We start from the raw sequence: 15,666 nt of genomic DNA on the forward strand, positions 1-15,666 counted from the left end.
TGTGTGTGTTTGTGAGTGAATGACTGTCTCACTAGTGTCTTTATCAGTAACTACATATGTTTTAATCTAGTATATATGAGTAGTGATGTATATAAGTGAGTATATGTGAGAGTGAGAGATTGTAAGAGTTCCTGATTAAATAAGTATGTGTTTCTATAAGTGATTGTTTAAGAGAGTAAGTATGTGTAAGTTTCCTTAGAAGTAAGGTGGTAGTGTGTGTATAGCGGTATATGCAAATAAATGGATGTTCAATAGTTTATTTGCATGTGTGAGTATGTGTGTGAATAACTTTTGGATGACTGTCGGTGTGTAACAGGATGTGTCGGTGTATCACTTCATATGATGAGTGAGTATATGTATGAGTGACTATATAGAACTGTTGGTGAATGAGTGGATGTGTATCTAGATGGTGGAATTACTGAATTGGTTGTTGTAACTGGTATGGGTATCTCCATTTTTTTGAAAATGTTAGTTTCTATTTTTGAATATGTGTTTCAAGGGTTACATTACGCTGAAAGGAGGTCTCTGACTCTGTCACAAGGATGGTGTCATCAGTGATGTCATGAGTGATGTCACTGACCATGTCATGAGTGATGTAATATGTGACGTCATCAGCAGTGCATTGCAGGCGCGCAAGTTATAGTGAGTCCAACTAACTATAACGTGGGAATTTCAATGGTTTTATGTCAGTAAAATTTCCAGCTAACTATAACTGGTGTGAAACTTATGGTTTTTTCAGTGAATTTAATAGGTTTTTAAAATGCTAATTCCTAACTATACCTGTGTGAAACCTATGGTTTTTTCAGTGAATTTCATAGGTTTTTTCAAATGCTAATTCCTAACTATATATAAGGCCCCAAACCTATGTTTTTTTCTTTGAATTTCACAATTTTGTTAATAGCAAATGTCTATAGCTATGAAATGTAATATTTCTGAAAAGGAATGAATCCTATATTTTATTTGTATTTAAAACAATTATTTTAATGCATTTTTTTATTTTAATTTTTTTTTACCCTGGAGCGCTGCCGGGGCGCGCCCCGGTGAGCTCCCCGGAAAGGGTAGTCTTTTGAAGCGCCCCAGGGCACGCTCCGGAGAGCGTCCCGTTAGCGCTATTGCCGCTAACGAAAACATCATCGTGACGTATCGCGTAGCCGCGTCCACGTGATATGCACGGCGTAAGCGCACCCAGAAGCACTCGAGCAAATACGATTGCGCAACGTAAGCATCCGACGCGCTTACGCAACGCGACCTGGGGCGCGCTCGGGGGCGCGTCGCGTAAGCGCGTCGTGTCATGTGACCTGAAAATAACACTTTTTATTGGTGCAGAACAGTTTTGGTTTCCAAATGATGAAAACCCGGGTCATGTGACCTGAAAATAACACTTTTCATTGGTTCAGGACAGTTTTTTTTCCAAATGATGAAAGACCCCACCTTTTTTCCTTATTCTGACTTTGTCCTTTGACTGAGGAAGACCTGTTTGGACATCTTTGAGAAATATTTTGTACTTTAAAATGGCTACAGTAGCAGCAGCAGCTGGAGCATCTGCACCACCACCACCACCACAACCACCAAGAGGACCACCACAACATCACATTGGTGGTCAAGAAGAAGAGGAGGAGGAGGAGGAGGGGAGGAGAAGGTGGCTGCAAGAACACAATACCCCATACCAGCCAAAACCACACATTGTATGGGAGTTTTTTTCGATCCCAGAGGGCAAGAAAAAAGTCAATGCGGTCAAGGTGACTTGCCTAATCAGTGGCATGGAACTTTTAAGGGGGAACCCTAACAAAAAATACTTTTTTGGAAACAACACCATGATTCACCACATGCAGCGCAGGCATCCGATGAACTATTCTGCTGCAGAGATGAGGGAACTGGCCAGTAACCCTCCCCAATCTTTAAGCACCACCTCCAAAAGAAAGCAACCCACTCCATCGGGACCAGAGGCAAGGGAGACGATCCCGTGCATTCAGCCACGGTTTGGGGATTTCCGTATATTATGTATTCATTGTGGTAAGACCATCTCCTATGGTGAACTGAGCATAAAGCTCATCGTCCTTGCTGGGGACCACCACAAATGCCCCAAAAAATCCTAATTTTTTCTTATTTTTTTTTTTGCTCCAGTTGAGCCATTTTCAATTCCATGTTTTTTCGTTTCTCCCCATAAAAATAAAATATAAAATAGTTCATAAAATCCAAAAAAAGTACAAAATGTTCCAAAAACACAAAAAAAATATAAAACAACAAAAAGAAGAAAAAAAACAGTTCTTTTTAGAACTACCTCCAATTTATAAAAAAAGGATACATTTTTTAAAAACTCTGTCATTCTTCTTTCCCCATGGGCCGCTACCCGGTCCGCTCCCCGGTGCGCGTACCGGGCACTCCCCACGCGCAAATCAATTTTTTTTATTTTTATTTTGCACCGCGGGCCCTTTTATAGCCCCCACATCAAACTTAGGGGGTCAGGGGGGTCTACCCTGCCCCCTTATGGTCATTTCCCCCCTTTTTTTTCCTCCTCTTGTGTCTCTATCCTACCGAGACACAAGATGGCGGCTGGTCCGGACTGTTTCAAATGTTTACAGACACCCGAGAGCCAATCAGCTTTCCGTGCGCACCTCGCGTGTTGCGCCCGCTGCGCTCCCCGGTGCGCGTACCGGAGTGTGGCTATAGATATATATATTTTTTAACCTAAATTACTCCAAATCCACTGGAGCACATATCTTGAGACATAGCAAAGGCACATCGGGCTACCAGTCCCTACAATTTTGCCAAGTTTCGTGGAAATCCATTCAGCCGTTCGGGCTAAAAGTGAGTTTGACCGCCCTATGGAAATTAACATGGAGAAAACATGTTTTGGGACCCCCCATTTTTCTCGGCCCCCGCTTGACGAATCCCCCCCACATTTTCAGGGAAGGAGCGGAGTGGAGCGGGTCATCTTCTTTGAGAAATTCGCGAAGATTCGTCCACCGGCGCCAAAGTTAATCCCAATAGAATGTTGCAGATTTCCTATGGAAAGTAGATCCTAACTATAACTCCCTACTGGCGACCGCCAGTAGGTAATATATATATATATTACCTACTGGCGGTCGCCAGTAGAGAGTTATAGTTAGGATTATTTTCAATAGAAAATCTCAACATTCTATTGCGAATAACTTTGGCGCCGGTTGAGGAATCTGCCTGAAAATTTCCTCAAATTTGCCTCGCGCCGCCCCGGTCCTTCCCTGAAACTTTGGGGGGATTTGTCAAGCGGGGGCCGAGAAAGAAGGGGGGCCCAAAACGTGTTTTCCCCATGTTAATTTCCATAGGGTGGTCGACCTCACTTTTAGCCCGAACGGCTGAATGGATTTCCACCAAAATTGGCAAAATTGTAGGGACTGGTAGCCCGATGTGCCTTTGCTATTTCTCAAGATATATGCTCCAGTGGATTTTGAGTAATTTAGGTTAAAAAAATATATATATCTGTAAGCGCTCCCCGGTGGTGGTGGTGGTGGTGGTGGTGGTGCAGATGCTTCAGCTGCTGCTGCTACTGTAGCCATTTTAAAGTACAAAATATTTCTCAAAGATGTCCAAACAGGTCTTCCTCAGTCAAAGGACAAAGTCAGAATAAGGAAAAAAGGTAGGGTCGTTCATCATTTAGAAAAAAAAACTGTCCTGAACCAATGAAAGTGTTATTTTCAGGTCACATGACCCGGGCTTTCATCATTTGGAAACCAAAACTGTTCTGCACCAATAAAAAGTGTTTTTGCCAGGTCACATGACCCGACGGGCTTACGCGACGCACCCCAGGGTGCGCCCCGGGTTGCGTCGCTTAAGCGCGTCGGATGCTTACGTTGCGCGATCGTACTCGCTCGAGTGCTTCCGGGTGCGCTTACGCCGTGCATATCACGCGGATGCGGCTACACGATATGTCAAGATGATGTTTTCGTTCGCGGCAATAGCGCTAACGGGACGCTCACCGGTGCGCGCCCAGGGGCAAGCCGGAAAGCACCGCTTTCCGGTGTGCATACTGGGGCGCGCACAGGGACGATGTCATGAGTGATGTAATATGTGACGTCATCAGCAGTGCAGTGCAGGCGCGCTTGTTATAGTGAGCCCAACTAACTATAACGTTGGAATTTCTACGGTTTTATGTCAGTAAAATTTCCAGCTAACTATAACTGGTGTGAAACCTATGGTTTTTTCAGTGAATATATACATATATATATATATATATGTATATGCTGCCGTGGTGTGCTGTTGAATAAAAGAAACTCACCTGCACTCTGGGTTTCCCGTGTTTTTTCCTGACTGATGGTCGAATATTGGAGCTTGTCGCAGGAGAAAGTGCAAGTGCGGAAATATATATATATATATATATATATATATATATATATTCACTGAAAAAACCATAGGTTATAGACCATATATAGTTAGGGATTAGCATTTTCAAAACCTTATTTTACTCGCACAAAACCATTGAAATTCGCATATATAGTTAGATGCACTAACTATATATCGCGCACCCGCAATCCACTGCTGATGATGTCACATATTACATCATTCATGACATGCTCAGTGACATCACTGATGACATCACTGATGACAACATCCAGTGACTGTATGTTTCTGTAAAGTTAAAATATGTCTTACATATTGAAGAATGAGTGGATGTATAAGTGTCTGGATGAAGGATTTAGTAGGTGCATGACTGACTGTATGAGTGAGTGATTAAATGTGTCTCACTGAGTGAATGGGTTAGTGACTAAACTGTCTTAATTTGTGCATCATTATGTCTGTTGTTCTGTAAACTGCTGCATGTGTTGATCAGTAGCTATATGAGTAACTATATGGGTTATTGATTGGTTGCCCAAGTATTTGTATGGGAGACTGAGTGTGTGTGGGTGGCTGGGAGGTGTATGACTCTGTGCATAGATGTGTGAGCAGTTGATTCACTAGATGTATGGGTTCAAAAGTGCATGTGGAAACAGCTGTATGGGCGGTTGACTGTGTGCATGAGTGTATTGTTGAGTGAATGGATATCTCAGTGCTACATGTCAAAGTAAGTACATATGTAAAACACAGTACATGTGAGAGTTGACATATATAAATAACTGTGCATAAGAGCCAGTGAATGTGTGAGTGGCTGTATGGATCATTGTAAACTTGTATCAGGGATTGTATAAGAGAGTAAATATGTGTTAGTATATGTTTGAATAAGTAAGGTGTGTATAACTGTATAGTTGAGGAAATGGAGGTATGATCGATTATTTGCATGACTGACTAGGTGTGTGATTAACTCCATGGATGAGTGACAGTCTGTGAGTGTCTGTTTACACTGAGTGTATCTAAGGTTATATTAGAGTCTGAAGAGGTTCATCGTATTATCACATGAATGATGTCATCAGAGATGTGCTCAGTAATGTCAAATGAGATGTCAAATGAGATGTCATCAGTGATGTCATTTGAGATGTCTTCAGTGATGTCATCAGTGATGTCATCAGTGATGTCATTTGAGATGTCATCAGTGATGTCATCAGTGATGTCATTTGAGATGTCATCAGTGATGTCATCAGTGATGTCACTGAGCATGTCATGAATGATGTAATATGTGACATCATCAGCAGTGGATTGCGGGTGCGCGATATATAGTTAGTGCATCTAACTATATATGCGAATTTCAATGGTTTTGTGCGAGTAAAATAAGGTTTTGAAAATGCTAATCCCTAACTATATATGGTCTATAACCTATGGTTTTTTCAGTGAATTTTCAAGGTTTTGTAAATGCTAATTCCTAACTATATATGGTCTATAACCTATGGTTTTTTCAGTGAATTTCAATGGTTTTTTAATAGCAAATATCAAAAGCTGTCAAATGTCAAGTACGTGATAGGTAAAAACATTTTCGTGTTTATGCACGCTGATGTGCTTTGAACGCTGCCCCCCTTTCCCCCCCCTCTTTTCTCTTAGGAGTACTCTCTCTTTGCAGATAGTGAAGGGTAGTTAACGCAGGGCTTTGCCCCCGTTGTAATCCGTCGTGCCTGCTTCTCTCTCTATTTGATTGATTGTTATCCAAGCATTTACTGTTTTAGAATTGGTTCTCTTTGGTTCATTCTCTATTTACAAACAAGCACAGAGTCGCAATACTCTGTTTAGTCTTTGCAGATAGTGAAAAATTATTTTAAAAAACAAAAGGAATCGAGCAAAATCAGTAGGCCACTAATGGGATCTCTTTTTGACCTCGCTAAAATAGAAACATTAAGAACAACCCCTCATGAGAAATACGAAACTAGTGAGATGAACTGAGCTCCACACCATGATGGCTGCAAGACAGCTCGGCTCCACCACCCACCCCACCCAAAATAACGACAAACCCTATGCAAATATTATAAATATATACAACACACCAGCAAAGTAACAGGGTAAAACATTTTATTAAATAACTATTTACATAACTATTTTATACTTTTTGTTGCCCGATCCGGCTAGCTCAATCGATCGAGCATGAGACTCATGCACTCTGATCTCCTTGGCCTCAGTCAAGCATTAATAGTAAGATTTTCATACATGAGTGTACTTTTTGCCTTTTGGTGACTCTTCCATTCTGAACATTTTTCAACAATCCGTTTGACCTGAAACGATTACACAATTAAAACATTTGTGAGTTTTAAATTTCCGGAGAAGTATAATTCACCAATAGCTTTCTCTGTAGATCTTTTTCCATTAACAATCCCAGTTCCATCACCCGCCCAGGATATCGCTAATGTTAGTTGTCATTGTTGCTTCTGTTTTAATAAAAATTGTTTTAAGGTGTTTACTGTTTTTGTTGCGATGTATATATTTATAAGTTATTAAAGTGTTATAATCCTACTAATTTTTTATCGATTATTGCTCTTTGAGATATTCCCTGTCTACAGAGAAGAATAGGAATATTCTGTCTCCCTTTGCAGATAGTGAAGGATAGGTAATGCGGACTTTTGTCCCCCGTTGTAATCCGTCATGCCTGTTTTTCTCCCCACTGATTGATTGATTGGCTGGACATTTATTGTTCAAGGAATAGTTCTTTCGAGGTATTCTCTGTTTACAAATAACGTGGAATAGAAATATTCTGTCTAGTCTTTGCAAGTAGTGAAGGGTGGGTAATGCGGACCTTTGTCCCCCGTTGTAATCTGTCATGCACATCTACTCCCCACTGATTGAGAAACTAGTTCCACCAGGACCATTTATTAGAGGTACATCATCTGGCTCAACCGGAGAGTACCCCTAATAAAGAAGACATATGTAAAATACGAATTAATTACTGTATCCTGTTAAACAGAAACTTTAGCATGAAACACACTTGAAAAGGAAGGGAAAGAAATCGAACAAAATCAGTAGGCCACTGATGAGTTTTTGACTTCGCTAGAAATAAGAAACATGGAAGTGGTGAAAGAAGCCAAGCTTGACGTTACGGCAGCCACGAGGTAGCTAGGCTCAGCCACTCCCCCACTGCTCCAAGCATATCTGTCCCACCGCCCGCCACGCCCATTAACGGTAACATGAAATAGATACAAATCAGCAGATACCTACCCCCATTCCGGAAACTCCCGAAGTGCAACACGGCCACGGTTACGCCCATCCGGAAGATGAGGCCTCGACACGTGCAGGGCGGGGCCCAGCTAACCGCCATCAGCCATGGGGTGGATGGCCAGAAATGTACTGGTCTCCCGATTCCCTTCTTCTGCCGCCTTGCAGGCCACGGGGGGGATGTCTTGCCTCTGCCTCCGACCCCTCCCCCCCTCTTATCGCCTGGTCCGGACATCACGGATATCAACGCCAGATGTCGGCGTGGGGTGCGCTGGGAGGGAGAGGCGGCGCGAACGAGCCTCTCCCACCCCCACAGGTGGGGTCCCCTCAGCTGCACCCCCAACGCTCCACTCACCCAACAAGGGTTCCTCCACTCTTGCGATGCAGCGGCGCTGCACTCACCCGACAAAAGGTCTCGTCCACTGTTGCAAGGCAATGATGCTCCGCTCACCCAGCGGGGGTCTCGTCCACTGTTGCGGTGCAACGGCGCTTCTGAGTTCCACTAGAAAATGAGTCCTGCGTCCAGAAACGTTCTCCTCAACTTTGAAGATTCTATAAGAGCCACGGGGGCCCCCGACCCCCGCAGACACCCCCGATGGGGAATGACTGCCATGATCACCCACGGAACGACCACGACGTAGCCGCGGGACGTCGGCGCGCTCATGCTGGCGCCGGCCTCAGTCTTGAAATGACCAAAATCCTGCAAGACTACCAACTTGATCAGTTCCGGTGGGACACCAGTATGACCCGGTAGGAGAGATTGTTGCCTCCCACCCCACTTTGACTGATGGTTCATGTCGGCAGTCCCCTCTGCTACCCTTCAACGAAAACTTTTGGACTGCCGAAAGAGGTCCCGGTCCACCCACGAGTTGGTGGAGGCATTTTGACTATACTTGGACCTTCCTGACCTCACCCAAAATGGCGCCGGTACAAATGAAACTCTCAACTCCTTGTTGTGCCCCGAGTGCTCAGCCTTGATATCATGAGATATGTATGCAGTTTTTAGCACATGAATTGATATGGGATAAGACTGATTATATGTTCGGACAATGAATTGATCCAGGATGGGTATTGATTATACGTTCGAACAATGAATTGACATGGGACGGGTACTGATTACACGTTCGAACAATGAATTGATATTAAGTTCTAATGCATCATTGATTACTGTATTTATTATTGAAGGTTCGAATTGTGGACACTTTTGGTACTTGCTCACAATGAATTATCAATATGATTTTGTTGCACTTGTCGCACTTTTTACTATGAAATCAACGACCACTGACTCTCTGTTATGTTTTCCACAAATAAATACCCCCCCCCCCATTTACAGTTCCAGCCTGCTCCGTGGCTGGCACACGGGGTTGTAGGCCCGTATTTGGGCACCAACATTTTTATTAAAGGTTTTTGAAAAAGCAAGCGTAGATTGGTAAGTTTCGAATAAATGGCCACTGTTTCCGTTTTTTTTTTTTTTTTAAAAGCAGGTGAAATGAAGCAGCTCAACTAGTTAAGGGTTAAAAAGTATAGTACGCAGAAAAATTGAAAATATGAATGGTCCAGATTTGTTGTATGTGTTTTTCATTTTTGTACAGCATAAAGCAATCGATAAAGATCCTGGTATTTAGCCTCTACGTTATATGCTACCTGTATCAGGAAAGTTGTTTTAAATGCCCCTAAGCCACCCCGAAGGAATGTCACCTGGCCCCCCTAGTACGAACTAAAATGACCCTGTACCACTGTAGGTTATCTCTCTTCCTCAAAAATGACAAAAATTACTGTCTAGGACGTTTTGGACATTGATGATTTTCATATGATCTATTTATTAAAGTAATACTCATCTCTCCGCATGAAATTAATTTTCCACATGCTACACAAGTCAATCTCATCTGCCCAAAGTTCTTTTGCAGATTTGGGACCGTTTCCCTTGCCTCTGGCTCACTTATTGCTAAGTCATTGGTGGATGTTTTTGCCGGTTGGGGGTTATCCACCAAATCTCGAAGTTGTGCTTTAGAATAATTAAGAGGGTGCCACCTCTCCATGTGCCGATGCATGGTATGATTACCATAGCTATATTTTTTTTCGGTCCCTCTCGAGTTTTTTTTTTGCAGCTGAGGCAGGTAATGAACCTGGCTTTAACTTTCTTTTCATGAGAAGGAAAAGAAAAAAATTGCCAGATAAAATTCACATTCACATGGGACGTTCTTGGCATTTCTTTCAGAAACTTTTACATCACTGTGTCATTTCTTTGTCTATCCTGGTTAAAGCAATGTCATGTAAATAGTTGTTTAAAAAGTTTTTTTTAACGTGTTTACTTTGTTGGAGCGTTGTATATATTTATAAGTTATTAAAGTGTTATAATCCTACTACTTTGTTGGAGTGCTATATATTTTTAATGTGACACATAATTGTGAAGACTTTGAAGTACAAAAAGGCATCCCTGGAATCTTCCGCTTCAGGCTCGGTCCCACACACCCTTACAGTGAGAATCCCCTCCCCAATCACAATACAGGATCGTTATCGGATAGTAGGAACGCGTGTGGTGTGACGGATCTCATGAGGTGGGGGCCTTGATCTACTGTAACTCCTTTGAACAGGGGTGATTCTTTACAGTTGGGGCCATAAACTACATCCGCAGAGCTAGGTGATAGCCTGGGACCGGCCTGGACAATCAGACACAGAGGAAGAGGAGTGTCAGAGGGTGCGGTAGTGAATAGGGTGAAAGGGAGGTTTCGGGCGGGCACAGGGTGTGATACTCAGGGAAGAGCAGCGCAGATGGGGGGAGGTTTATGGCCCATGCATGAGAGAGAGAGCAGGGGTGACCAGTGCGTGGGGGAGATGCTTGCGAGGGTGGGAAGCCATGCTGAGGATCGGCGGCGTGCAGAGAGTGGGTCTGGTCAAGGCATCTAAAATGGCTGCCGTGCACGACAAAAGTGTGGCATTGGAAAAAAAGCAAGATGGCGCAGACAATGTTTATCAATACGAATTAATTTATAACAATTATTTTTAACAATACATTTACTCGCAGTGTCAAAATGGCGGTCAACACTTCCTGATTTCCTTTGAATCGAACGTTAACAGAAGTCAAGCGGCAAAAAAAAAAAAAAAAAACGCTCACGCGCAGCCGCTGGAAGACAAGTATCAACATATATGAGCCTCCTCAACCACCCTCAGAAAACATAGGGGGTCAGGATACGTCTTCCATACCCCCTTATACCCAATACTCACTTTGCTTTTCCTCCATCTTGTAATTTAATTAAATCGAAACACAAAATGGCAAAATTCCCGTTTCGCTACCAGTTTGCGACCCGGTTCGCGAACCGAGAAGCGCTTCTACCGCGAAAAATCAAATTTTTTTTATTTGCCCCAAGGGACCCTTTAATAACCCCAACATCATTCCAGGGGCTCAAGAGGAGTCTACCTTGCCCCCTTTCATTAAATTCCCCCTTCGTTTTTCTCCTCCTCTTGTCTCTCGATCCTATCGAGAGACAAGATGGCGGCCGCACCGGACTGTTTAGAATGTTGACAGACACCGGAGAGCCAATCAGCTTCGCTTCGCAAAGCTCCGTTACGCGAAAAGTACGCGATCTGGAGCGCTATCCGGGACGCTGTCACAGATATATCTGTTTTTTTAAACGTTAATTTCTCAAAATCCACTGGAGCACATATATTGAGACCCAGCAAAGGCACATCGGGCTAACAGTCCCTACAATTTTGCCAAGTTTCGTGTAAATTCATTCAGCCGTTCGAGCTAAAAGTGAGGCCAAACGCCCTATGGAAAAATGAATGGGAAAAATGCGTTTTGGGACCCCCCTTTTTTCTGGGCCCCCCTTGACGGAACCCCCCCAAATTTTCAGGGGCTGCTCAGAAACAAAATGTAAGACTCAATGGAGTACGTATGTCAAGGAAAACCAGTAGGTTTTATTAGAAAGCCCTCACCCACCAACCTAGTTGGTGGCATGCTTCATCATCGGGCCCACCACAGTGGCACCTAACGTGCCCCGGGTGTGCTTCGACGCCAGATTACTGCGGAGCTGGTATAATTATTGAGTGTGCAATGTGGTGAGTATGAAGGTGAAGATTAAAAAGCCATACAAAAATCCCAGCACCCGAGGGTAAAAACTATTTTAATGAAACTGGGTATCTGTTGGCACGTTAAAAAGGCAAACGGACACGTGAGTGTTTTTGGATTTTATGTGTAGCACGCACTAAGGTGCTATATGGGTGAGAAGGGGATTCCCTCTCGCTTTGACAGTATTTAGCTGTTCAAAGCCTCCTTGGGTCGCCTGGCAGAGAAAAAGACCGAAACTGTCGATCTGGTTCCTCCTTGGACCTGTAATCCTTCTGCGGCGCCCGGTTGAGGATTACAGGTCCAAGGAGGAACCAGATCGACAGTTTCGGTCTTTTTCTCTGCCAGGCGACCCAAAAACACTCACTGTAAATCAGTGATGTCATCAGTGATGTCACTGACCATGTCAAGAATGATGTAATATGTGACATGATCAGCAGTGGATTGCGGGTGCGCGATATATAGTTAATGCAACTAACTATATATGCGAATTTCAATGGTTTTGTGTGAGTAAAATAAGGTTTTGTAAATGCTAATTCCTAACTATATATGGTCTATAACCTATGGTTTTTTCAGTGAATTTTCAAGGTTTTGTAAATGCTAATTCCTAATTATATGGGCTATAACCTATGGTTTTTTCAGTGAATATATATATATATATATATATATATATATATATATATATATATATATATATATATATATATATATATATATATATATATATATATATATATATATATATATATATATATATATATATATATATATATATATATATATATGTATATATATATATATATATATATATATATATATATATATATATATATATATATATATATATATATATATATATATATATATATATATATATATATATATATATATATATATATATATATAGGGAGTGAGAGGGAGAGAGAGAGGGGGCGAGAGGGGGAGAGAGACAAATATTTTATTAATCTACTGTTAAAGAAATGTAATATAAATTATAAAAAAATGCTACTGTGAAATAATTGAACACCTCTTTTTCATTTTATAAATGATATCATTGTAATGTTTTAACAAATTATGAAATTAAAATATTTACATTTTTTACATAACTACTTGTAACTTTCAATACATGAATAATAATATTAACAATAGATATTTTTTATTTAAAAGGATTTGTTTTCTTTTAAAAAATCTTTCAAAATAATTCTAACTTAATTTAATATTCTTAAATGTAATGAAAAATGTAACATAACATGTAGTTAATAGTGCAGTAATACATGTAAAAAAATTTGCATTACAATTTTGCATCCAAAAACACTAATTTCCTTAGATTTGATCATAGAGAGCTCCCCGCCCCAACTGCGGAGGTCTCCACTAAGGTTGCGAAACGTCCAATACAATCCTAAAGTCACTACTAAGGATACCTCTATGGTCATACTTGACTTTTGCACTGACTCCGATCCCAATTTTAGGGGTTAGGACATATAAATGAGTTACAATATACTTATAAATGGTGAATAGCCAAAAGTAGTAAAGTTACTTAAAAGTGTAAGAGTAACATTACATGTGTAGATTTACTCACGTGTATAGTTACATTTGTGACTAGCCCCCTTGATTTTGTTCTGATATTGACCACTCAAATCAGACAATTATTAGCGGCATCTAAAATAAACAATAGTACTTCAGATCATGATCAAATAGATATTGCTCTTGACCTGGGAATAAAAAAACAACACACAGTAAATTGGTGAATGAATGTTTCTAGATTAAAAAATACATGAGGCAATGAGCATCTTTGCTCTCACTTACAAACGTATTTAGACAGGAATAATGGATCTACCACCTCATGGCAAATTGTGTTTATGACAGGAAAGACTTGCCTCAGAAGCTGATGCAGCCAAAACTAAACAGAAAGGTGAGATGGAAGTATAATAACCCAAGATTATAACAACTCTTTTACACAGGACACACTTAGATCTTAGATTAAAGCTAAGTATGACTTGAGCAGTAATTTTACCCCACAAGCAGAAACCACATTTTCCAATGGAAACAATAACATTATGAGAGAAGGAGAAAGTGGGCAGATTGTTAGCCCTGTAACTGAGATAAGAAAGGGCATGTAGAGCAATATCAGCAAATGAACTTAGTAGAAACTTTCGTTCGACAAACCCAGCCAAATGACAAAAAGGCTTTCCATTTTTTATGGAACTTATACTTGTGTTCAGCCTCTTAAACCTATATTTAGGAACAGATATTTACATATTACATACGTTTTCTGAGCCTCTCTAATTAACATCATTTTTCACTTAGAGGGAAAATTACAGAAGAGGAGAATGACAAGACAGTAGATGATATGGCAATGAATAAAGTGCCAGAGGGACATGGGCTTTCAATTACCAAGGAACTAATAATACTGTTGCTATGTGTGTGTCCAAGGAAGCATCAGAGACAGCTCACTTGCTAGGAGAATTCAATAGAGCCAAGATATTGTAGTTCTACAGCCTAACAGGGACCTGTTAAGATGTGCCAGTATTGGCCAATTTCCCTTATCAATTCAGATATGAAGATATTAGTAAAGGTTATGACCGACTAAAACACAAATGACTTTGCTAATACATTCGTCACAAGAGAGATATTTCCCCTGAGCGTCTTCTACTAATTGTTCTGCTCATAAAATGTTTATTAGATGTCCATTTGGTGTCACAGACACCGCTCAGGTACTGTGCTAGTATTTTGTTTTTTTAAAGCTCCTACTTAGGACTGCCTTAGTGAGGACGTGCCACTGGCGCACCAAAGACATGCATGACTGAGAGCACTCCATCCTACCTGTTCAGGAGCCTGTTGGGTTTCACTTCACCCACTTAAATGTTCACAAACCTGCACGATCTGCAATTTTTCATTTAATTCACATGACAACATTTTGCAACCCATTATGGGCAATGCAACCTCTGTCGTTACTTCAGGGAGCAGTGAGGCCACCATCCTACGCTTGGGGCTAGAAATCATGTTCCGCTTTTATAGCCTTAATGTTGGTTCAAAACCCAGCCATCAACAGCGCTTTTAGGAATTTTGTGTTGGATCAAGCTCTGGATGTCATGTTTCTCATGAAAATATGGCTCCATAAGGCCTCCATGTCTGATGTTAATGCAGGCTTGCCACAAAATTATTTAATGGTGAGGAGGGATAGGTCTAGTAAACCAGGAGGAGTGATTGCCATCGGCAAACAAAAAAATGTAAATGCAACATACAGGAATGATCTATATCAGCCAGTGAAGCTGTATCCTTCTCGCTGGAACTCGAACCCAAATTCACAGTATCTGGCGCATTAATATACCGCCCACCGGGATATGCCAGCAAATGTTGTACATTGCTTACTGACCTACTCGTCCCCTCTTCCCTAGATCTGCAAACTTTATAATATTAAGGGATCTGAATACCCATCTAGAGGATAGCCTTTGTAGTCTTGGGCAGACCGTAATTGAGTACCTCAAGGCATTGAACTTGGATCTTATTAACTCAATATCAACCCACTAAGTAGGATGCAATCTTCTCCAATATAAAACATATTGACACTACCCCTCCTCTGCCGCTATTGTGGTTCAATCACAATGCAGTACCTTTCTCTGTCAGGACCAGTTCTGCTCTACAAAGAGGGAGGGACAGACCACAGTTTAAGACCAAGGCTAGGTCGAAATCAGAAATTTCGGCTCTCAATAGCCAACTGAGGAGCACATCCAATGTTAATTGGCTCCTTTTAACAGGCTAAAATTTAGTATATAGTCTTCGTCCCACATTCTAGTTGTTAATTCCAACCCTTCATATTTTTCCCATTTTTAATTGCTCTTTGGGTGAGATATGGACATTTATAGAAGCAAACAGCCTTTTCTATTTTCCAGGACTCTTATCTTTGTCATTTTCAAATAGTGCATGAACCAAATGTTTACTACAATTTGTCTGGCACAAGTACAGATTGCTAAATAGTTTATACAATATTCTACATGAGCCAAGAAGCAGATAATCATTTTGGATTAACTTGTGGATTTCTGACATATTAGCCATCT

The sequence above is a fragment of the Lissotriton vulgaris genome, chromosome 4_1 (assembly GCF_964263255.1).
Source record: "Lissotriton vulgaris chromosome 4_1, aLisVul1.2, whole genome shotgun sequence".
In the NCBI taxonomy this organism is placed as follows: Eukaryota; Metazoa; Chordata; class Amphibia; order Caudata; family Salamandridae; genus Lissotriton; species Lissotriton vulgaris.